Genomic DNA, 25,522 nt, shown 5'->3' with positions numbered 1-25,522 from the left:
AATCTATATGTAGGACAGGAAGCAATAGTTAGAACTGGATATGGAACAACGGATTGGTTCAAAATTGGGAAAGGAGTACGATAAGGCTGTATATTGTCTCCCTGCTTATTTAACTTATATGCAGAATACATCATGCCAAAGAATGGACTGGAGGAATACCAAACTGGAATTAAGATTGCCGGAAGAAATATCAACAACCTCAGATATGCAGATGATACCGCTTTGATGGAAGAAAGTGAGGGGGAATTAAGGAACCTTGTAATGACGGTGAAAGAGGAGAGTGCAAAAAATGGTATGAAGCTCAACATCAAAAAAACTAAGATCACGGCCACTGGTCCCATCTCCTCCTGGCAAACAGAAGGGGAAGATATGGAGACAGTGACAGATTTTACTTTCTTGGGCTCCATGATCACTGCAGATGGTGACAGTAGCTACGAAATTAAAAGATGCCTGCTTCTTGGGAGGAAAGAGATGACAAACCTAGACAGCATCTTAAAAAGCAGAGACATCACCTTGCCGACAAAGGTCCGCATAAGTCAAAGCTATGGTTTTTCCTGTAGTGATGTATGGAAGTGAGAGCTGGATCATAAAGAAGGCTGACCGCTGAAGAATTGATGCCTTTGAATTGTGGTGCTGGAGGAGACTCTTGATAGTCCCCTGGACTGCACGGAGATGAAAACCTATCTGTTCTGAAAGAAATCAACCCTGAGTGCTCACTGAAAGGACAGATCCTGAAGCTGAGGCTCCAATACTTTGGCCACCTCATGAGAAGAGAAGACTCCCTGGAAAAGACTCTGATGTTGGGAAAGTGTGAAGGCAAGAGGAGAAGGGGACGACAGAGGACGAGATGGTTGGACAGTGTCATCAAAGCAACCAACATTACTTTGACCCAACTCCGGGAGGCAGTGGAAGACAGGAGGGCCTGGCGTGCTCTTGTCCATGGGGTTACGAAGATTTGGACATGACTTAATGACTAAACAAAAAAAATCTGATTTCCCCACTTGCCAGGCTACATTTGGACTGGTTCCGGCCCAGTTTCCTCTTTGTACATATGAGGCTTATGGACAGAACAAGGAAGATGTAGCACAATTCCCTATAAGAGATGAATCCTGCTTTTTTGGTATGTGCTCCTCTTGATGTTTCCATTTCTACAGTAAACTGCTTCCATCTCTGTACTATGCTGGAATCTGGGAAGGTGCACAGAAAGCTCTTTGTCCTCTCCTTCTTCTCCTTCTCCTCTTTGTTTCAGGCCCTGTTTGCATCTTTGGAAACATTTTCTTTTCACATTTGATACTTGTGTGCAAAGTACTCGCAATATGAGCATTGTACAGGGGCTAAGAAGCTGACATAAACTCTGGGCACATACAGGCAGGCATATAGCTTCACTGTATGCTCGCTATAAAGAGCCTCGTGCTACAGTGGTTAAACTGCATTACTACAGCCAAAAGCTCTGCTCACAACCTGAGTTCAATCCCAGCAGATTCAGGTAGCTGGCTCAAGGTTGAGTCAGCCTTCCATCCTTCCAAGGTTGGTACACTGAGTACCCAGCTCGATTGCAGGAGGGAAGGGGGCAATGTGTAGCCTGCTTCATTTAATCATAAACCGCCCAGAGAGTGCTTGAAGTGCTATGGAGTAGTGCATAAGCAGCTTGCTTTGCTTTATTTGGATTGCTTTTGGTGCAGTTTGGTTCAAACCTAATTAGAGCATCTACATGTGTTTTGACTTAGGGTGACCCATCCCTTTTTAGAGCTGTCCTGCTAGTTTTTTGCACCATGCTACAGGGTTGTTTTTTTAAAAAATGCAATTCGGAGTGCTCCTAATTATCTGGTTCTTTAGCTTGTGCTGATAGTTAATTCGCACCCAAACAGAACTGTGGGTGGTGTTATCTGAGATGACAATCTTGTGACATATTTGGTGAGTTCACACATCGAAAGGGGTAGGGGAGAGGAAGTGATTGTCAATGATAAACTCTTTTTTGTTCCCAAGGAACTGAAACCTCTATTTCCTCCCCTCCCCCTCATCCCTTCTTTCTACTCACTAGCTGTCCACTGATGTCATACAAGGTTTCTCAAAGTGCAAATGAAACCAGCTTTTCAGAGAAATGAGGAGAGCCGCAGCGCCTGCCAATGAATGGCTGTGGCAAACTTCCTCACCTCTTTCACTCCTTCAAGCTACTCCTCACCTCCCCTTCACTCACTCAAAATCTGCACAAACAGGCCTGGGAGAGAGAGACGGGGGGTAGTTTTGCTTCTCCAGTTGACACAGTCGCCTGTTTTCCTGTCCATTTTGTTTCTCTTGGCAACCATGATTTCCTCGAGGAATACAGGTAGCTCTCAAACCCATGCTTGGACCCTGCTGATGCAATTCCAATGCATCACCTACTCCCAGGTAAGTGGACCCTGTGCAAGATGGAAGCCTAAGTGAACAAACATAGGGTGCCTACTTTCCCTCCTCTCCCTGCCACAGCAACTAATTTATTTTTCTCTTTTGAAGATTATAAAACAACCTGAACCTCATGAATCAGTGGGAAAGACAATGATGTATCTCAATGGTTCTTAACCTTGGGTTACTCAGGAGTTTTGGACTGCAACTCCCAGAAGCCTTCACCACCAACTGTGATGGCTGGGGTTTCTGGGAGTTGTAGTTCAAAAACATCCGAGTAACAAAGGTTAAGAACCACTGATGTATCTGATGGGATGAAAGCCCAAACTGCACAATAATGCATGAATGTTTCTAGTTGATCCTTGAGCAGAAGATGTTCTCCTCCCCCCAAACTGGACCGATATCTCCATGTTGAGATTCAAACATCTCACTTCTAACAAAAATTTTTTTGTGAGGATCTGAAAGTTGATTGGAGTCTGTCCCATCCTGGGTTAGATGAACCCTCCATCTATTTCCATCTGCTCCACTGTTTCAGTTTTATATAATATATATATAATTGATGCCATGCTGATAAATGAGAGGTACTGCCAGTATTATGTGTACTGTGCTAGGTAGATGCATTGCTGTTTCACTATGTTGCTTTATTTAACAAAAAGAAAGAAAATTGCTTTGTCCCGCTGAATGACAGCTATGGGAAAAGTAGGAGTGGGGGAAGAGTGTCATTAAATGAAAGGTGGACAAATTGGAGTGATCTAAAGACCCATCTGGACCCTTCTCACAGCAGAAAAAAAAACTTTAGCCAGTGTGAACAGAAGGATCACACAAGTAAGAGATAAAATAGATTGCACTAAAGGTAAGAACCAGACCAATCCAACTTCACTATCTGGACAGGCCCTCTGAGTAATCCCTGGTTTGAATGTTGCCTCTGCCATGTATTAAGTGACATTTTGTAGTTTAGTAAATCTCTATCCTCTTCCACTTGCTAAATTCACAATAGGGGAGCTAATAATACTTTTCTTACAGCAGGGAAGCGCAGCTTCCACAGTTTGGTGTCTGAAATGAACAGCAAATGCTACCCACCCAAATTAAAGTGCACCCTCCCACCCTAGTAATGCTGCACAATATCTAAAGCCAAGTGATATATTCTGTTCCATGAGGCAGAAAATCTCACATGCCCCTCGCCCCATTTTATTTGTTCCTGACACTACAATAACAAATGAGGACACCTCAAATCTTCTGAATCAGGTGGTTATTGTATTTTCCCTAAACATATGTGATATATTACCTGTTCTTCTACTCTGCTACATAGGGTGTACATGTGCAGAAATGGCAGCTTTCCTTCAGTACCATGAATAGCAGCAGAGAGTGAAGCGGACCCCATTGTCTTTCATTGTGGCAGCAATACTTCTGCATTTGACACAAAGTTCCTGTAAGAAGCACTTTTGAGACCAAGAGTTGGCTTACACAGGGAGTTTCCCACAGGAGTTGTAAGTGTTGTTGGCTGTGCACAGTATGTGCTTTGAGCACATGTGAAGCATTTGCCTTTGATCATATCCAAAGATGGGAAGGAGTCTGTCAATGACGGCAACCCAGCTTCCAAACGTGGCATGGTTCTTCCTAGTGGCTGTCATCTCATGGAAACCACAGCAGTGTTACCTGTATCCCACCCACCTCAGAGCCTGCTTTCTCTGTATGTGTATGTTCAAACTGTACCAACTGAAAGGATGGACCTGCCTGCATGGCAGGGAGTGTAGCTGTGAACTAAGCCTAAATCAGCACGAGGGTAAGGAAGGCCAGCAGAAAGGCAGCTTCTGCCCATATTTCACCAAGCAGGCCCAGCAACTCAAGGACTAGTGGTTTTATGAAAGGCCAGAGCTTTGTCTTTCAATTCTGATTCTTCAGCTCTACAGTTTGTATAATCAGCCATTTTGTAATTCATAATCCTCAGTACAGTAGTTTGTTTTGTTCCTATGAACAAAAGAAGACGTTTGTTCCTGTGTGGTGGCTTTACGCCTGAGCTGAAACCCAGATTCTCCTCTTTCCCCCCCAAATTCCTTGTCCGCAGAACCTACAAGCCATCAGGAACCTCTCCTCTTCAGATCTTTTACATTCCACGGAGAGAAAGCAATGATGGGGAGGGTAGAAACTAGCTGCTTCTCTCTAAGCAGGCTGATCATTTGGGATTACAGAATAATTGTTTGTGGTTTCTGTCAAACAAAACGCAAACGCCAATATCCACCCGTAGGCAGTTCCTTTATTATGAGGTTAATAAAAGGAACTACCTTTATCAAAATGTTATAATAAAGCTAGGAAAAGTGGAGTGCAGGATGAAAAGAAGAGGACCTGACACAAGATGGATTGACTTCATAAAGGATGCCTTAATCTTTAGACTGCAAAACTGAAATGGTTCTATCAATAACAGGACTTTTGGCAAGTTGTTATTTCATAGGGTTGCTGTAAGCTGGACATGACTTGATGGGACACAACAAAAAGGAAGGCATTGCCCATCTGTGGATTTGGAAATTGGCATTCTGTTTTATTTCTATGAATTTCTTATGGATCCTCTTTTGGGAGGCTCACCCTCTCAAAGTGGTTTTTCCCCCCTATAGCTATTCTTCCCCTCTCAAATGTGTTTTGGTGTGATTCAAAACCACCTCATTATCCATTCATGATATGTTAGAATTTCCCCCTGCCTGGAACTGACCCCATGGACCAGAGCACGCCAGGCCCTCCCGTCTTCCACTGCCTCCTGGAGTTGGGTCAAATTCATGTTGGTTGCTTCTGTCCAACCATCTCATCCTCTGTCATCCCCTTTCACACTTTCCCAACATCAGGGTCTTTTCCAGGGAGTCTCCTCTTCTCACTAGAAAGGGTCAAATGAATGGGAGTGATCTCCATTAAAGAAACCCTTCTGTCTCCTAGGAAATCAGCCCTACTTTTCCGGTCCAGCTTTGGCCAGATTGCCATCAGGCTAGGGCACAACTCCCCATATGCTGTGTGATTGCCAGGAGATAAAATTGCACAGGAGATAAAATCTGTTTCCCCATGTGATTGCATCCTGAGCTACAACAGTTGACCTAGTGGCTCTTCTCTCTCAGGACCAATTTGGGAACCTTGGTGGCCGGGGGCGATACCTGCTGGCCAAAGTAGTGCAGATTTCATGGTGACCTTTTCTTCCTCCTTCTGGACATGCCGGAGCTTGTAGCCATTGTTTTGCAGAAACAAACATGCTAAGGCTGCACAATGCAACATGTGGCTTGTGTACAACAACTCCTTCCGTGGATCTGAGCATGATCTTCTGTGTTGCTCCGCAGTGGCATGGTTTTAAAAAATGAAGAAAAGAAAAGACAGGGCCAGAGCCATATACGTGTGATTTTGCCTCATTGGAGCAGCCTCCACCTGGGCTAGGATTTTTTTTAAAAGACTGTGTTGCTTCTGCTATATGAAAGGGACTTGGAAAAAGAGGATGCCATGAGCAAGGCGGCAACACTTCCTCCTTACTTCCACCCATGGGTCAATGAATGAAAGCAAAACTACATCAAAAACAGTGCCAGCAACTATTAGCTCCATGGTGTTCCTGTGAGGCCGGATCACATAAACCTGCCAGCTGGCTGGTGGAGACAAGATGCCAAGTTTGATTTATTCAGAAGGTTTCTTAATAAAGCAACCGCCACCATGTGATGTTGCCATGCTTGACGTCTGAGCAAAATAATACTTTGAGATATAGATATAGGGGTTGTTTTCCCTGGAGGGTTTTTCCTTTGAGCTATATACAGTGGTGCCTCGCTTAACGATTACCTCGTTAAACGACGTATCCACTTCACAATGATGTTTTTGTGATCGCTATTGCGATTGCAAAACAATGTTTTAATGGGGTTTTTTCGCTTCCCAACGATCAGTTCCCTGCTTTGGGAACCGATTCTTCGCATTACGATGATCAAAACAGCTGATCATTGGGTTTCAAAATGGCCACCATTGTGTAAAATGGCTCCCCGCTGTGCTTTAGGATGGATTTTTCGCTGCACAGGGAGCAGAAAATGGCTGCCCTATGGAGGATCTTCGCTGGACGCTGAGGTATTTAGCCCATTGAACCGGTTTTCAATGCATTTCAATGGGTTTTTTTTATTTCGCTTGACGAGGATTTCGCTCTACAGCGATTTCGCTGGAACGGATTATCCTCGTTGAGTGAGGCACCACTGTACTTCCATGCTGAATACTCTGCGGCCACAGGCATGGTCACCATTCTGTAAAGCTACCATGTGGAGCCTGTTCAGGTGAATTCCCAAAGACCCGGGATGTAGAATGCTCTAGAATGGCAGGATTACACAAGGATTCAAACCCAGAGTTTTGAAAGTTAAACTTTCAAGACCAAGGGGCCTGGATGGACAATTAGTCAGCTTTTGTTTCTCCCATACTGAATTTCTTCTTCTTTTTTTACACTCTCAGGTTACCAACTCTAATGATATAGAATGGAATGAACATTTTCCTTAATCAGTGACAACTGTTGAGGCGGAGGGAAGCACACAGCATAACTGTTGTTTTGAGAAGCATTTTATAGCATTTTGTTGTTGTTTAGTTGTTAAGTCATGTCCAACTCTTCATGACCCCATACAACAGTGCAAATCCAAGTGTAAAAGTACAGCTCAATCCTAGACATCTTCAGAAGTCTCACTCTGTTCAGCTGGGAGGGACCATCGCTGGAGGACACACTCCACATTTTGTACATGAAAGGTCCCAGGTTTGGCCCCAGCTTCTCCAGGAAGAAGGTTCCGCTAGCAGGAGATGGGAAGGATCCTGCTCTCTCTCTGATAACTAAGGAGAGCCACTGGTGGTAAGAGGAGATGCTTGTAAACTGGACGGAAAATTTCTTATCCCATTTAACCACAAGCAAGCCCCTTTTTTTCCAGATGTGATTTGCTTGTGGTTAAATGTGCACAGAACCGCAGCCTAGTTCACAAGTCAAAAGCCAAACCAAACCTCTGACTCCTTTTTCGAAAGCTGGACTTTTGCAAAGCTGAATGCAACTAACACAATCAAATCTGAAAATATGTCATAACAGAAATTACAAAACAAATAGCAAACAGACAACAAAAGACAACAACATGCTTATGATTGCACAAACATTCTAAAACAAAACGACAACAAAACCCAGGAATATCATCTCCTGTTCTTATCATCAGAAAATTATTGGGCTATGTTGTCCTTCATACACTATTCAGGTTAGACTACTGGGATTCTGTTACTGTTATTATTCTCATGTTGACTGCAGCAGTAGAAATAAATGGATGAGTATGTCTCGGGCTCATATATAAAAATGTACACTGTCTAAACCATGAAAATTATGCATACTTGCATATCTATTTTTCATGATTCTGTAAAGCATGTGAAGACTGTTTAAAATTCTAAAAATCAATCTGGAGTTTTCCTGGGAAGTTCTGGTGGCAAGGGACATGGCTAACACAAAGAAATTAGGGGACAAGGAAAAGGTAGGTGCAAAAGTATAATCAATATGATTTAGTTGGGAACGTGTCTTATCCCAAAATGGCAGAGGGGGGCATCCCACCAGCTTAGATCATGAGTAGAGATGGGCTTTGGCCCAATTTGTATGTGTGGCACCACAAGTGCTGCGTGCTCCCTCCCCCACTCCAGCTGGCTGCTCTACTCAAGCCTATGTGTGTTGGCTGGGTAGTCCCCCTGGGTTGGCAGTCCAGTCCAGAAAGGAGCCCAGGATTCCCTACCCCGCCTCCTCCAGCAGCTGACCAGTCCGACAAGAACGTTGGATGGGGATTATCCCTGCACAACCATTGAGTGGTTGGCTGCTGGAGGAGGTGGGTCAGGGAAACCTGGGATTCTTCCTGGGTGGGACTGCCAACCCAGGGGGATGACCCAGCCAGCATGCAGAGCCTTGTGACTGGGGCACCAGCCCAGGGGGGAGGGAACATGCAGCACCTGTGGTGCTGTGCATATGAACTGAGTTGAAGCACAACAAAGTACTCCATGGCCATCTCTTATCACAAGCCACCACTGTTTGAAAGCAAATGAAATGGTAGTGAGAAAAGAATAGGGAAGGCACAGAATAGCAAAGGAAAAGAAATGGGTTTGACAGTCTTGGTGAAAGTAAAACTTCCCACGCCATAAGACTCATTGCAAGAGAAAGAAATACACGTCACTTTCATAATTCACCAATTCGCAAGGTTTCTGAGGCATTTGGGAGAAATAAAATAGAAACAAACCATTTTGGCCATTTTATAATGGAAACAGTTAAAATGTGTTTTTAACAAGCACAGTCTATTCAATACAGGTGTGTGTAAAATTCAATGCAGGAAAAAAAAATCTCATGACCCAATGCAAAAGAAGGATAGGAAGGAAATACAGGTGGGCTTGGGGAAAATGCAACAAAGCTGAGACCAAGACAGTCTCACATCCCAGCTACCCCATGGGCAAGTCAGAACTTTGCGCTTCGGACACTTCCTGATAGCAGATTCCATGCAGGTATGTGGTGACGGGTTAGCCTGCATTCCCACCTCTGGCTCTTTTTTGCAAAGCCACCTTTTTTGCAAAGCAGAATACAGCCAGGAAACCAAACTGTGATTTTATTGCACAGTGCCAGATGCATGTTCACCTCCTCCCATATGGTGTGGGTATTAAAAACAGAATCCAGCTGCTTCAGAGAACATTGCCATTGGGGGAATGAGATAATTGCATTAGCCCGTGATGATGTACGGCAGATTCTGCTGGAGACACCTGGCAGGGACTTCGTCACCTCTGGCAGCCTGGGTCCTGATGAGACAAACTGTGCTCACCCATAGAGCCATACATTACTGCAGGATCAATAGGGTCACATCCGTGTAAGTGTGATTAGACTATGGTTCAGTCTCAGACAGACAGTCAAGATTGCTGGAAATATTTATGTCCTAGAATCTGACATGGGGATTCTCTCTTCTTCCCTGTGAATCTCTGATTCATCCATTGATTTAAACACCTGGAGCCTTCACATAAACAAGAACCCTCCCATCTGTTTTCTAAAGGTTGGGCAGACAGAGAAGGTTAAAAGCATAATATATATTAGATCTGTCAAAGGGTGAAATGTGTTGAAAAAAATAACAATCATACTTACATTGGGTATCAGTGCAAGGTGTTCTTTTTTTACAATCTAATGTGATTGTCCTTTGCCACTACCTTGATTAGTAAGTCCTGACTCCTCTTCTACAGTATATGTTTGCTTTGCTTCCATTATTTTGTTATTAGTTCCTCTCTAACCTTTCACCATGCAGTGCACATAGAGGATGTCTCTTCCACATAGTAGAGACACCATTCCCCCGCTTTTCTTTCTAACTGTAGCTTGTAAGTAAATATATATACTTTTTCCCCTTACTTAAAATGTTTCTGGCATGATCTCTTATTACATAAAGTGCTAGTCACTGTGAAAGGGGGTGTAGTGGTGAAACTTTGGCTATTCCATGCTGCTGTCTCTCTCTCTCTCTCTCTCTCTCTCTCTCTCTCAACCTGCAAACTATATAAGAAATAACTATAATTCCCCTAGAAACAGAACACTGTGATATCAAAATCTTCTTAGTGTTTGTTCCTTTAAAACTGCATCCTTATTTAGCATCTGTGGTCAACCTAGGCCATGAAACACCTTTCCCAAAAGTTGACAAAACAGGAAGTTTATGGATATATGGAGCCTGCTAGAGATAACTAAAGTCACTTTGCTTTAATTAATACATTTCTAACTCAATAGTAATACAGCCACCACTCTGGAAATTTACTTCAGTCCCAGTAGAGCTTTCTATTTTCACCTGCCTAGCTGCAAGGCAGGTATTTATTTTGGAACTCTGGCCTCCCAGCACCCCAGATAGGTCATGTTAGACAGAAAAGGGAGGCAGTCTACCAAACAGACAGAAATGTACATAACTGGCCAACCCCACAAACCACAGTAACAAGCAAAAATGAAAGGCTGGGGAAGGAATACAGTAGTGTTGTTGAGGAGCACATTTGTGGTACAGTGAAGAAAGGAAAGGACAATATGAACAGGGAAGAGTAAGAAAAAGGTTCCAAGTATCCTGTTTCTGGCCCACATGTCACAGAGAGTAAACCAAGTGCTTTGCTACAGTTGCTACCAAAGGTTCATACAGAGTGTCAGATTGCTCCTTAAATATCTCACATTGAAAACCCTATTAGAGTCAGACTAAAGTTGTGCAAGGTCTTCATGTCTGCAAAAAGGAAAACTTCCAGATCTATTTCTTTCTCCTGTCTGACTCAACAAGCCAAAGTCTACATTCTGGAACCAAAGGCTTGCCTTCCTGAGTCCTTTTGGAGCAGGCTGGTGCAAGCCAAATGGGGTCACCTGGGATCAATTAGAGGTGCAATATGCCACTGGAGCAATCTTCACATCCAAATGGCATCAAGCAACCCTATTTGGTCTGTCTTGATTCCTGTACTGTAATAAGCCAGTCACTTCAGGATATCGACAAACTGAACATTTCCTCTGCTCCTCAGCAGAGAGGCAGGGGAAGTGAAAAATGGTTTTGGGACTGCTGGGCCCAATGCAAAGGGGTGCTCATGGGCATATCAGATTCCCTCAGCTGAGAATCCCTAGTCTCCAAATTGTTTTGTTTTTTAATGTTTCACCTCTGCACTGAGCAATATCTCTAGGGCACTTAGGAAGAATTTAAAAGGCGAGGTACATCTTGTTAGCACCTTCACACAGTTTCTACTGCTGGAGTTTCATGCACCCCAAGCTCTCTGCCTCTAACCCTGTTGTTCCTGCAAACCTGAATGATTTCACACAGGGAAACTTGTTTTCTACAGGTACAAACACCAGTGGACCAAACCATTTCCTTCTCCCGGTGTCGTCACAACCACAGATGTTCCCTCTCCACCTTCAAGGGTTACATTTTTCTTTAAAAAAAAAGGTGAGTGACACAATGCTCAATTTCTAGTAGTTAAAACCTTCTCTCTCAGTTGTATCATCAGAAAGTTATACTTACAGTAGGTCATTAGGTAATTCTGATTTCAAATCATATGACTTTTTTTTTTAAACTGGAGCTTCTGTTTCACTACAGCTTTTTTGCTGGGATTTGGAATGCCATTATGGCTCACAAGTACATTTCTGTTCCTGTCCGAAATAATAGTCTCATATCCAGAACCATGAAAAATGAAGCTATCAATGGCTATAATATGCTACTTCCAATATCCGTGGCAGTATGTTTCTCAGTAGTGCCATATGTTGGGGAACACCGATAGGAGGGCGTTATTTCATCTATAGTTTGTTTACGGCTTCCTATGGGAACAGAATACTAGACTCTACAAGTTTTTGGTTTGTTCTAATGGAAACTTCTTATGCTCTTATATTGACACTAAACTCATTCAAGTCATTGGGGCTTTTAGAAAACAGAACAATCAGGGGGATGATGTCCCATGGCAAACAATGGAAAGAAGAGATTGTGCGTCAGGCACCACAATGTCTGGGCCTGGTGGGCAATCCTTTCCTAATATGGAGTGATTTTGTTTTCAAACTCCCTGTAGCTTTTTAAAAATGTTGAAGAGAAAAGTTTGGTACTGTACATTACTTCTCAAAAGGAAGGTGTTGTATTATTAGGCAGCCAGGCCATTGTTACTGTTGCCCCATGAAAGCAATTCATTGTATTGCAACATATTAATGTGTCGACTTGTCATTACCACTAAGACAGGGAAACACAGTGGACTACTCTCTAGCTTATTGTAACGGCCTGATATTATACCTTGCAAATAGTTATGCCATCTAATCAGTTCTGATTTATGGAACCCTACTAGGGTTTCCAAGAGATGTGAGATAAGGGTGGTTTTACCAGTGCTACCCACCCATGAGTTTCTATTACCAAGCAGGGATTTGAACCCAGGTCCCCAAGTCTCAGCCTGACTCCCTATCCACTAAGCCACACTGGCTCTTGACAAATATTTACAAAGGACAAAACTAAAGAATGCTTCCCTTGGACTGATACGAGTCTCTGTTCCTGCCTTGCCCCCTGCTCTTGCCTCCAGCATCTCTTTGTCTGGACTCCAACGTTCCTGCACCTGTTCCTGTTCTTGCCTCTGCCTTGCTTCCTGCTTGTTTCTGCTGGTCTCCTGCATCTCAGTGCATTGTTCTGTCCTCCTGGTCCTGTGACTTGGCTCCCAGCCTGGTGCTCCAGCCTCTGCTTGGTCATGGCCAGCTGCACATTGAGTGTCTTGGACTTGATACCCAGTGTGGTGGACTGGGTCCTGGTGTCCTTGCCCATGGTGAGTGGCTGCCAGTGACACATCGCTTAGGACCTAAGTATCTCTTAAAAGAGAATTCAAATGCAAAGTCAGGTGCTTCCAATCCTGCTCTCAACTCTGGATCTACAACTGGTGTGTGTTCACTTTGCCCATGTCTAGAACTGGCCACCTTGAGAACCCTCTCTGCAGTCTGACCATTATTGAGAAAATAGGTTAAAACGATTAGGTGGGAATGGCATGTGGTGGTTGAGCGTGGGGACGTGACAAGAAGCTGGTCACAGTTTCAAAGGTGCATAATCATCCTGTGTCCCTGTCTGACTCTCTGGGTATGTGTGTGTGGGACATATTTTTTTCTTTTCTTTTTGAGTTGATGCCTGGTTACTCAGAGCTTTTCCCTCAGAAGGAACTTGGAGGCCAGCCATGGATGAAATCAACAGAGCAGAAGAAGAATCTAGCTTTGCAGAATTTTACTGGCTACTGCAAAGGATGACAAACCTTTGCCTACCCTAAGGAACACGATGCAGATGGTCTTGCAGTTCATCACGTATGCAAATAAATAAATCTTTCAGTCGTATGACAGGGACCTCTTCAGGTGTTCAGTCAAGTGGTCAGTCTTAGCCAGGAGTGGAGGGACAAGGCTAGCCCTGCCCCCTCCATTTTCATTCTCTCGTGCAGAAAGCTAAGCCAAAAGAGAGCAGTCTCCACCCGTTCAGTCTCTCCATGGAATCGGAAAATGAGGAAAATGATTATTCAAGGTCACATAGAAATGCCCCACATGGAGAAGCCACATCCTCTTCAAAGGCAACTCCCCATAGGCAAGGGCTAGGATGAGAGAGGAGCCAGCCTGCTCCCCCTTCCCATGGATTAAGCTTAGCCTGGATGGATGGTTGCGTGCATGAGTGCCTGCATGTGTGTATGCATTTATTTAAAAAATATATATTTTTATCCTGCCGTTCTCCTTAAAAAAGACCCAAGGCGGCTTACATCATTAAAAATACAATATTTAAAAGCTAATACATACAGTAAATATACAAATATTTTAAAAAGAATTAAATAAGTATTATATTAAAAATGGTAAGTAAGATCAATACTAAAACACATTTAAAAGAACAGCACACAGCAGTCCATTTAAAAAATCCTCTCAAACCACCAGTCATTAAGGAAAAGCTTGCCTGAAGAGAAAGGTCTTCGCCTTCTTGTGGAAGGACAACAAAGATGGAGCCAACCCAGCTTCCCATGGGAGGGAGTCTCAGAGCCTGGGAGCAGTGACAGAGAAGGCCCTCTCCCATGTTCCCACCAAGCACACCTCTGAGGGTGGCGGGACCAAGAGAAAGGCCTCCTCTCATGATCTGAAAGCCCGGGCAGGTTCATAGAGGGAGATGCAGTCTTTTCAGATAGCTTTGACCCAAGCCATTCAAGGCTTCATAGGTTAAAACCAACACTTTAAACTGCCTGGAAATGGAGCAGCAGCCAGTGGAGCTGCTGTGACAGGGGATTATACTGTACGTTCCCTGTTACTAGCCCCAGTTAACAATCTGGCTGCAGCACTGTGGACCCTCTGGAGTTTCTGAACACTTTCCAAAGGCAGCCCCACATAGAGTGCCCTACAGCTACACAGGCAAGATGTAACTAGGGCATGTGTTATTGTGGCCAAATCAGATCTTTCAAGAAATGGACACAGTTAGCACACTAGTTTGCACTGTGCAAAGACACTCCTGGATGCTACTGAAACCTGGGCACCAAGCTCAGAGATTAATCCAGGAGCACACACACACACACCCCGGAGGTGCTCATGTTTGTTTTTAGAGGGAGTGCATCGAACACAAGCTGATTCCTTGACACCTTTTGACTTAATCTTGTCTGGATTAAGATTTAGTTTATTGATCCACATCCAGCCCTATTTAGTGATCAGCAGTAGGGATACCCAGTGTGGTGTAGTGGACAGCATGACAGATTAGGATTCAGGAGGCTTGGGCTCAAATCCTCACTCAGCCACCGGGGTGTGTGTGTGGATCCGGTCAGACCTCTCCTTAAATATCTCACTCACATTGAAATCTCTATTAGAGTCACTATAAGTTGGTTCTGACTTGATAGCACATAATGTAACAACAGGAAAATAAGAAAGGAGTATGGAGAGTAGAGGTGCCAGTAGGTAATTTTAGTCTAGATGCCATAGATTTACGAGGAGTGGTTATGTAGTGGAACCAGGATTGACAGGGTCTATGCACCAGGCCATTTTAATTAGCAGAGATGACAACTGTGATCTCACCTGCTACCCCCCCATCAAATATGACTTTTCCTTCTAATAAGAGGAACTTATTGAGAAGATACGGGAAGCAGCAGAAATGGATATCTTATCAGAAGTGAGGAAAGACTGTCCAATACAAAAGGCAACTGAACAATGGGATTTATTACATAAATGGCTTGAGTCACCAGATAGTACTAGAATAACATAGATTAAAACTTGGATGTAAATGTAAATTATAACCTGGAGGGCAATCATATAGTAGAAAAGCGGAAAGTCGAGTTGATATGGCAACATGAATAGATTGGACATTTTGTGTTCTCCTCCCCCTACTTTCCCCCCATATCCCCCTTTACCTTCTGTATCCCCTACCTTATCCTAAATTGTTAATTAAAATAATATGACTCTTCCTTCTGAGTTTAACTGCAATTCTCCCAGTCATTGAAAAGCAAGGAATTTCCCCAGTAGCACCATACTGTTGTGAACTATCCTTGATTTAATGCACTGAATATTGGAGTATGGTAGTTTGCTTGTTAATTAAAACTCAATATTAACTTTACGTAACTTGGTTCTTGATGGCAATCAAAACTGCTAGAGATAGTTTGTTGGCATGACACAGCTGCCTATGTTTTAGGACTTTCTCTTGGATGGGGAAACTCTCCTAATTACCAGCAAATTTTATCTTTGCTACACCACTGGTGGGGAGAGGTAGTCTGTAGAGGGAAATGTACAATATCTCAAAATAGGGTATACCAGCTGCCCTACATTTAGGGACTATACTATCTAATGTTACTGCGTGAAGCCCTGGATTTCCAAAGTTCTTCTCTGATGGCACTGCTCAGTGTAGCCCTTGGTAATAACGCACCAATGCAGGCCATCATTAATGATTGAAAGCTTCATCTTCTGTCACAGGAAAATGTCTGCTCTGGGAGAAAAGGATGCTAAACCTTGTATTTTAAGCTGAGCCAAAAACCCAAAGTAGAGTGGACTTTCTAAGGTGACCAGCTGTTGCAGAGAACATGAATGGCACAGCATAGAAATCTGGCAAAGGGAGGTGGACATGAAATGGCCTGTGGCCATCAGAACAACAGATGGATATTCTAGGCCCAAATGTTCAAGGCTTAGAAAGCATGTGAAGGACCAAAGGCTGGCAGCAGAGCAATGGAAACAGATGTGATCATAGTAAAGAGCAGCAGGAGGTGAGGAAATTGGTACAGACATTAGATGTATTTCTTTAGGGATAAAATCGTACATATAGTTGCATCCACACAAATCTTGTGGAAATGTGAGAAAGGATTCAGTGCGGCTTAAATGATTCTATCTAGTGTACTGCTAACAGCAATGCACACTTAAATTCCATGAGCTGTAATAAACTCTTAAATGTACATAGCTATGCCATAGACTGTGCCCCTATTTTATACAGTATTTGCACTTTAACTTGCAAGCCAAACACAAGGTGTTTAGTCACACATTCCAAAGTGCTGATGCTCTTCACAACAGGTTCCACAGGGATAGTCACCTTAATAGCCCCTTCCTCCAAATCTAGGCAGGCATCTAGATCTGTATCAAGGAGCCAGTCATAACCGTTTATACTTCCTGCAGATGCAGGTCTTTTGAAAAAGCTAATATATGGTAATGGCAATTCAAAATGCAAGTGCTACAGAATATTTTGCCTTATAACTCATAGCCATATGTTGAGGCTAGGAAAATAATTATTTCTGCCTTCCCTAGAACTGCAGCTATGCTAGAGAAAAGAGAGAATCTGGAACAGGTGGTGGGTGGCAGTGTTTATTTATTAAATTTATACCCCGCCCATCCAGGCCGAAGTCTACTCTGGGCAGCTATGGCTCCTGCGACTCAAAAAGTCTCAGTGCTTTGACTCTGTAAGCCTTGGGCTCAATACCCCACTGCGTAAGAGTTGGCAGTGTAAAACTTGGTGTCATTTGAAAACAGAGACCCACAAGCTTCATAGGCAATGCATTTGCATCCACTATGGGAGCAGGAGTGGGAGAAAGTTCAAGTGGTCCAGGCCTAGGATCCTCCGGGAGCTGCATGGACCACCGAGATGGAGAGACAAATTGGGGGGGGGGGCGGAGCGGAACCAGAAGGGGAAGCAGCTGGAGAAACCAGCAAAATGCAGAGAAACCCCGTTAACTACTAAAAACAGGAGTGGGCATTTCATCTGAGGGTGTGTGTGGGTGTGTGAGTGTCAAATGGCACTAGCAGTTTTGAGGTAGTGACAGTTTTGAGGGAAACTTGCCAAGCTCTGGGCCTTCTCAAAAAGGAAAAACAGACATACTTCCTTCCTTCTTAAAATTCTTTTAAAAAATTCATTTACTGTAATTTATTAGCATCACTTGCACCCAGCCTCACGTCCGGTGTGCTCCAGGATGTATATACATGGTTGTCTTCTTCCCCGGCCTACCTGCACAACATTCCTGTGAGGCAGGCCATGTTGAGAGACTGTGACTGGCCCAAGTCCACGCAGTGAGTTCTAAGGCTGAGTGGAGACCTAACCCCAGCCCTCTTGAGCTGTAGTCCGACACTAGAGTGGCTACGCCAGGCTTCCATTTTTAAAGGGTGGGGTGGGGAAAGCCATTCTTTGATTGTGGTGATGGTGAGTCTGATGGGGCAAAATCAACTCACGGGTGGGGTCATGCAGCCCCAGTGCCTACCTCTGCCTTAGAGAAAGGAGCTGTTGTCCTAAAATCTTTCAGTGGGGTTGCTCAAGGCCAACTGGCTCAGATAAAACCTGCAGCTATTCAAGTTCCATGTTACAAGAAATGGAATTTTCCAGCAACTAGTTGAAGCAAAAGGCCATTTTCTGCATCGTTTTGCTGCAGGGCAGGCCAAGAAATAGAGGATTTCTGCATAAGCTTAAATGCAGAGAAGTTGCTGTTGTTTTGGAAAGGCTTTTCTGCTTTAAAAAACATCAACACTTTGCCCTGTGTCAGCAGATGGATCACTTTCTCCCCTAGATGCCGAAGCCCTCACTGCTCACTACACTGGTTGTTTTCTTCTAATTAAGGCAGCAGTGCCAAGTAATCAGCTGGGTTTGTCAGTAGCCCCTTTGCTACACAGGCTCTGTTAAATGTATGGCATTAAGAGGAAATAAAAGCCGCTGAAGGGTCCCCCTCCTGCTCCCCATCCTCTGCGCAGCAGCTGCGGTGACATTAGCAGCCGCAACCCTGAAAACAGTGATAGGGAAGAAAAGGCTGGGGACTGCTATGCATTTGGTAGTTCGGCAAAGGACACCGACATGACTTGAATCCTGATCAGCTGCAACTATTTCAACTGAAGGGAGGAGGAGGAGGAAGGCTTTGGGGACGATGTGGGATCTCTCTTGCAGGGTGGTCGAAATTCAGATTCTTTTAAATGGAGATTTTAAACAGAGAGTTGGGCTGCAGTTCAACCCTTGACCTCTAGCCAAATTCTATGATTTCAGGACTTGGGTTGTGTTTGTACCTTCACATGTATTTGAACTGAACTAAACTTATGTGGCATTTTTGTAAACACTTTCTGCCCTATTAAACAAGTGAACAAACCCACACACCTAATTTTCCCCTATTTTATTGTCAGTCTTCCCCCACATAAATTATGCATCTGCTCATTTGTGTGGGCCTCATTTCCTGTTTTTCTTGTGCATTTTCTGCCAAACTAGGGTTCCAGGTGTTGCAACTCCCACAATCCCCAATGGTATGGAATACAGTGGTACCTCGCAAAACAATTACCCCTCAGAACGATGAATCCGCATGACAACCATGTTTTGCGACTGCCATTTTGCTTCGCAAAACAGTGATTCCTATGGGGGAATTTCACTGGACGGTGATTTGGTCTGTGCTTTGCGGACCAGTTTTTCACAAGACGATGATTTAGAATAGCTGATTGGCAGTTCGCAAAATAGCTTCCCTAGGGGCGATCTTCGCAAAACGGTGTTTTCGGGCCCGTTTTTAGCAAGACAGCGATTTAGAACAGCTAACTAGTAGTTCGCAAAGCAGCTTCCCTATGAGTGATCTTTGCAGGAGGATGAGGTATTTTCTCCATTGGAATGCATTAAACGGGTTTCAATGCATTCCAATGGGGAAAGGCTTTTCGCTAGACAATGTTTTCACCAAACAGCGATTTCAATAGAACGAATTAACATCATCTAGTAGGGCACCACTGTAATCAGGCTTGTAGTTCAAAAATACCTGAAGACCATTCACTGGGACAGGCTGCCTAAATAGTCATCCTGTTTTGCTCCTCAGTTATCTCACCTTGCAAACGGATCTGATTAGCTACATAGAATTATTACAAAGAAAGTGCAGTGTGAGCAATAGGTTGACAACAAAAACAACAATAGAAAGCTAAGATCCAAGGAATTAGTGCTAACAGCAAATGTTGACTCTGCCAAGAAAAAGATGAAACTGTGTCGCACCTCATCTGTGAATGTCCAAAGATCACACAAACTGTTTAGACATGATAGAGTGGCAAAGTTAGTGCACTGGTCATTATGAAAAGAAAAAAGAAAAAAACCAAAAAAAACTTGCGAGCCTCCAATAAACCATGGAAAAATCAGGTAGGGAAATGAGGAAATCAAGATATTGTGGGATTTCCGGATCCAAACAGACAGCCACCTTGAACATAACACACCAGACATAGAAGTAATAGAATGAAGAAATGTCCAGATCATGGACATTGCAATTCCAGGGGATGCCAGAGTTGAAAATAAAGAACTGGAAAAACTAAGTACAGAGACCTGACAATCGAAACATCCTGCCTCTGAAAGAAACACCCTTCAGTGGTCCCCATAGTCATTGGGGCTTTGGGAACAATATTAAGGAACTTCACACAGTACTATAAGCAGTTGCAGATCTCACAAATCACACCATCAGAGCTAAAAAAAATGGCAATATTAGGAGCAGCATATATACTGTGTCAATATTTAATAGATATTTAGGTTTTGGGTTAAAACTTGTATCTGTTATATAATACCAGTCAATTTTTTTTTATAATTTTGACTGTGCCTGGGGTTTTTGAATAATAATAATGCACTGGTCAACTCACAGAAGGGGTCTACTAGCAACACAATACGGCTCAGCTGCTTTATAAAGCATCACAAGATCAGGATAAGGTGGGACAACTTTGCTGGTCTCATCCTCATCATCTTAAACATTAAAGCAGAATGTAGGTGATACGTTTTTAAAGTCAAAAACTGCCTTATGGGAGAAAATATTTCATCGGTGCTTGTAGCAACACATCTTAGTCAGGTAACTATGAGCACATATGGACCAAGATCCCCTGACAGGCAAGGAAATATGGACGGGTGGAGGCTTTCAACAGGGAATCTTTTCTCATAATAACTGCCTGACAATTACCATTTCTGCAACATGAGCATCCTCAAAGAAAGAGGTGCTGAGGATCAGCATATCAAAAGTGAGGGCAAATAATAATAGTGAATAATACAAATAATAAGAGTGAAAAGACTATTGGTTTACTTGTCTGGTGAAATTATTCGTATTTGTCATGCATCGAAACTTGAAGGACGTCTCCTTGACACTATGGGGAGCCTGGCAAAATATGAAATCCAGGAGGTGCAACAAATTTGTGATGAATGATAGTGCTTTCTAAAGAGAAATTACGGTCTCTAAAATAACTCTCACTTTCATATGCACAAGGTCACGGAACCTTCAAATTTCAACATTCACATTTTTATAGCTACTTATAATTAATATCTATAAAAATTTACAGGCACTTCAAATGAGAGAATGATGTATTTATTGTATCTATCATCTTTACTTTGTAAAATAACATTTTGTTAGTACGACCACCGCTCAGACAGAATAGCTTCAACTATAGGCTCCATGAATTTTAGATTCATGGTGCTGGTGGTCCTTTATTATTATTATTATTATTGTTGTTGTTGTTGTTGTTGTTGTTGTTGTTGTTGTTGTTGTTGTTGTTAGGACAGAGAGACAGGGCCCAAAGTCAGGTGGAGCACCTTGAGGCCTCCATTCCACAAGTCCATAGGAGGCTTCACTTCCCTTTAATAGCTCCCCATTGCCCACTGATTATATCTGGGTACCAGTTTCCATCACTGGTCGGTCCATCAGGGTTCATTGCCCAGTGCTGGGATTGAGTTTGCAGCACTAACCCCAGCCACCTGATGCCCCTCGTGTCAGGTTGATGGCATTCCCTCTGCCTCAAGCAACTTGTCTTGCTTCTGTACCAACTGTAGTAGCTGTTGGTGATTCATCCTCTTTTTCAGGGCCGGTTTCAGATAGGCGTGACCTCCTGGATTCTGGCCTAGCTGGTGCCTGGGTGACCATAGTGAGGGCTATGTTAGGGATGAACCAGTATAGAGAATAACTTGGTTTGGAGGGTACAGCTGCCCCCCCTTGCATCATCTGGTCCACTGGCCCAGTCTTGTGGATGATTCGTCCCTTGGGACCAAATAATTTTTATGGCTTAATAATCCCTGTTTTATAGTTTTAAGTCAATAAGGTTATTAAGATCTGAACTTCATTTTCACATTAGCCTCAAATAGATGTTACGTACTTTCTTGTAGCTGCAATCTTAGGATAATTCCACTGAATTCCATAAAGCGTACTCTGTCTTCATTTTTGTAACACTTGTTCTCCTCTTCTTAGATGCCTGAGATGTTTTCCATGAGCCTTGTTAATACTCCTTTCCCATCTGCTTTTATCAAAGTACACAAAGCGATGGTTTTCCAAGCTGGTCTCTTTCATCTGAGAGCTGGCTCTTCTGGAAGACACATTAATTGGCCACTCTAAATGGACAAAGGGCATCATGTGCATAAAGAAAAGTAGGTCATTGGCTCTCAGCTCCAGCTCCTCTTGATTCATATATGTGATGTCACCCCTCTGTAGAAATGCAGTGAAATGAAATTTAGCTGAACATGCAGCAATAATTCTATGCCAGCAGCCGGTCTGGTCAAGGAGCAGCAGAAAATGTATCCAGTCATGCCAGTGAAGAAGAAGTCTCTCTCGCCATTACAGCCGGTACTGCCATTAAACTTGTTGATGAGATAATCCCATTAAATAAACAGGTTTTGGTGTAGCTAAGACTCTAGTGACAGGTCCTCTCTGGAGTTCTAAATACTACAGATCATCTATGCACAGAATTACAATCCTTATTTCAGTTACGCTGCCTTTATGACCATAATGTGTGTCGTCAGCTGGATAGGGAGCTCAGGGCCACCCCACCTTTTATGGAGACTGAAGTTGCCACCTCAGATAGTGGAGCAGCACAAGGGTCCAACTGTCCTGCCGCTCCCATTCAAAGAGGATTCCCACTGTGGTTCTAGAGAGCCATGCTGTCCAATGGGAGGAAGGGAACAAAGGGAAGTGAGAGAAGAGAAGGGTTGGAGAAGGGAGAGGAGCAAGGCAAACAAGGGAAGAGGAAGAAGGTAAGGAGGAGGGTTGGCAGAGAAGGTAAGCAAGAAAGTGGTGCTTCTCTTCCCATTTCAGGTAGAAGAAGAACGTGGGCCATCACCTGAGGAGGCGATCCTCTCAGCATCACACGGAGGAAGAAATAGCCCATCAGCAGATCAAGGCTTTTGCACAGACGTGTGCAGTCAAGATAAAGATAGATTCCAGCCATGCATGTGAAGGTAAATAAACCTCACATATTTAGTGCTTGCTATTTGGACTGCAAGAATTGTGAAGCCTGCCAGTGTCTTAATTGTCTTTTGGACTTACAAACCTCACAACCCTCCATGTAGCCATGCCAGACACACACACACACACACACACACAGAGAGAGAGAGAGAGAGAGAGAGAGAGGTAATGTGTGAAGTAAAAGAGAAGCAGTGATGTCACACAATGGGAACACCATGCCCTGCTTCCTCCCCCACCTCCACTTCCACTTCATTTTTTTAAAAAAATATGTTTATGCACATATTCAGATTGTTTTTAATTACAGGTTTTTTTTTAAAAAAAAAGAACCCCACATCTGCATGTGTGAATGGAGGAGCAAAGGAGGGGAAAAAAGGTGGTCAAGGGAAAAACAAGGGTGGGTTGTCAAACAAGGAAGGTGGGAGCAGGGCTGGGCAAGAAACAAGGTGCAGGACTGTATTGCCTGAAACGGGATTCTCTGAAAAAAGCAGAGCAGAAAAGGACGGGGTTGGGCAGTATGTTGAACCTCAGATCGGCCTGACATCATGTACCACTGCAGATTTGACCTGTTTCTTTCTGGAGTGTGTGGTTTTGACCATTCTTTCAAAACAATTGCAGCATGTCATCGTGGCATGTCACCTTCCTTCAACTCAAGTGTAAATTCTTGGTGTCCTTCAAAGAGGCCATGGCACTCTGTGTCCTTATGTCTAAAGCACTGAAGCATCAAGGTAACATAGGAAGTGTCAACCTGTTAGGTCTTTGTTCCTGCTGCAGACTAGGTCCCAGGAAACCTGGGTTCAAATCCCTCTTGGCCATGGAAACTCTCTTACGGGGAGGATGGCACTGGTAAACCCCCTTGTTAAATTTCTCACTTACCTTGAAAACCCTATTAGGGTCACTGTAAGCTGAATGCAACTTGACAGCATGTCACTCTGTCACAGAGAGAGAGGATGTGTGTGTGTGTGTGTCGTTCTGCAAATAATTCAAGGCAGCAGGGATGAGGACTCGAGTTGTGGGACTCGCTGTCAAGTCGGACTTACGTTGGACCGGCAACTCAACTCGGATTCCCCCCCCCCATTACTCTGACTTGACCTGCAACTCGGAACCCATCCACCACCTTCTTTTTTTCTGGGGGGGGGGAGAATGTGTGTTTAATAGGGACTCAGACCTGGGGCTCGGGATGCAGGACTTGGTACCAATGACTCAGATTCGGACTTGGGACTCGGACTCAGAGGCTAGCCAACATCCCTGCAAGGCAGTACATGTGGCCCTCTTTCCTCTGCGCTTCATCCTCACAAGAACGCTGTGAGGGAGGTCAGGTTGAGAGCGAGAGGATTAGCCAAAACTCACCCAGGACATTCCATGTCTCAGTTGGCAACCCATATCTGGAGCTTCTCAGATCAAGTTCTGCCTTCTAAACACCTGCACCACAGAAGCCTTCACAGCATTCATGTGTTTTCACTGTAGAAAACTGCGGTTCCTCCCTCTTTCTCTTCCTTTCTGTGACCTACTTGTTTCCAATGTCCTTGAGAGTGTGTGTGGTGTATCTAAGGAGAATTCTGAACCATAACTGGGTCAGGAGCACTGAAACAGTAACATATGCGTATGGTGGTGCTCAGCCCTCAGGCATTATGGCTAAGGAATAAAGCACTGTCTAAATGGAAAGATGTATGAATCTGGCCAGACAGTCAACATTTTAAACTATCTATTAAGGTCCTGGATGGAAAAGGTGCTATTGTTGCTTTAAGACCTAGTGGCTGTTTCTGTGTTTTGCCTTGGACCTGTTACGTTTGTAGCAGCAGACAGACTGCAAGTGGTATTCATAGAGGTACCAGCTGTAAGGGGTGTGGAGTGGGCAGACGTCTCTCTTGTACCACCAGCTCATGAGCCTTTAGCCAGCAGAACCTCCTTGTGTTGGTTCATCTCAGAGATCTTCTAGCCGAAAGGTCTTCTGGGCAAGTGGCTGTGCTGGCTAAGATCTCCTACCCTGGTGGGGGGCAATTCCATCAATACACTGTGGGAAAACTGGATTCCACCTAGTGGAAACAGTCCAGATGAAGATTTTTCCAATAAGGAGAAAAACTACTTGTACTAGGTTGAGCTTTTCCATTCACTTTGTCCAAGGATGTGTGACCACTATAAAGTATCCACACTGGGATTTTGGTGTGTGTGTGTAGGGATAGAGGAACCACTGGCTTAAGTGCATGATCAGACAGTTAAAGTGGCCATGTGCATCGCCCATAACACAGGAATAAAAAGGGAAGGTAGATGAAGACATTGATTTGCATTAAAAATATATACAAAAAGGTGGACAGAGTTATGCATTTAGAAATAATAACTATATTATAATAGAAATACAGTACATATTATCTTGCAGTAGTGGAGAGGGCTTGGACTAGGTGATCTAAGCTGTCCTGATGGAAATTGCTAATGGATAGATTAGATGCCTGCCTATCTAATCTACCTACCTATTAATCTCTTTCTATCTCTTCATACATTATTTTAAAGACACTACTTTGAAAAAGAGAAACAGACTACAAAATAGCAAACAGTTAAGTCCATATATGTTTACAACCAAAGTGAATAAAATGAAGTGAAAAGATTTTTTCCTAAATTTGTCATTCCAAGGGTTGATAAACAAAGCCCATCTGTCAGAAAAACTAACTATTCTATCAATAATTTTATTTTCTTTTAAAATACAGTAGGTAAATGTAAGGATTAGGGTCACATCCCACCTTTGCCTTAGCCAATAAATTACTGTTTGGCTATTTTTATTTTGCCAGAACTGGGCAGTACATACATTTGTAATAATTTGCATATCAAAAAAATCTGTTCCACAGACTTTGGCATGCATACTGATACTGGCCTTAGAATTTTCATATCTCCAACAAAATACTTCGATCTGATATTCTTTAGTCAATTCATGTGGCATTAAGTAGCATTGATGGATTGGTTTATAAAAGGTTTTCTTTAAGACAGGTGTTAAATAATAGCTTTCAGATTATTCCAAAAAGCCATTTCCACTCTGTTAATTGTCTTG

The 25,522-nt window shown here is 43.4% G+C and overlaps 1 protein-coding gene across 2 annotated transcripts in view; it reads right to left on the bottom strand.

The window, feature by feature from the left end:
* RAB11FIP4 (RAB11 family interacting protein 4) overlaps positions 1 to 25,522 on the bottom strand; it is a 222,637-nt gene that overhangs the window by 96,731 nt on the left and 100,384 nt on the right. The window lies entirely within an intron of this gene.

This window comes from Pogona vitticeps, chromosome 2 (genome assembly GCF_051106095.1).
Source record: "Pogona vitticeps strain Pit_001003342236 chromosome 2, PviZW2.1, whole genome shotgun sequence".
In the NCBI taxonomy this organism is placed as follows: Eukaryota; Metazoa; Chordata; class Lepidosauria; order Squamata; family Agamidae; genus Pogona; species Pogona vitticeps.
This window is presented reverse-complemented; position numbering and strand designations above follow the sequence as displayed.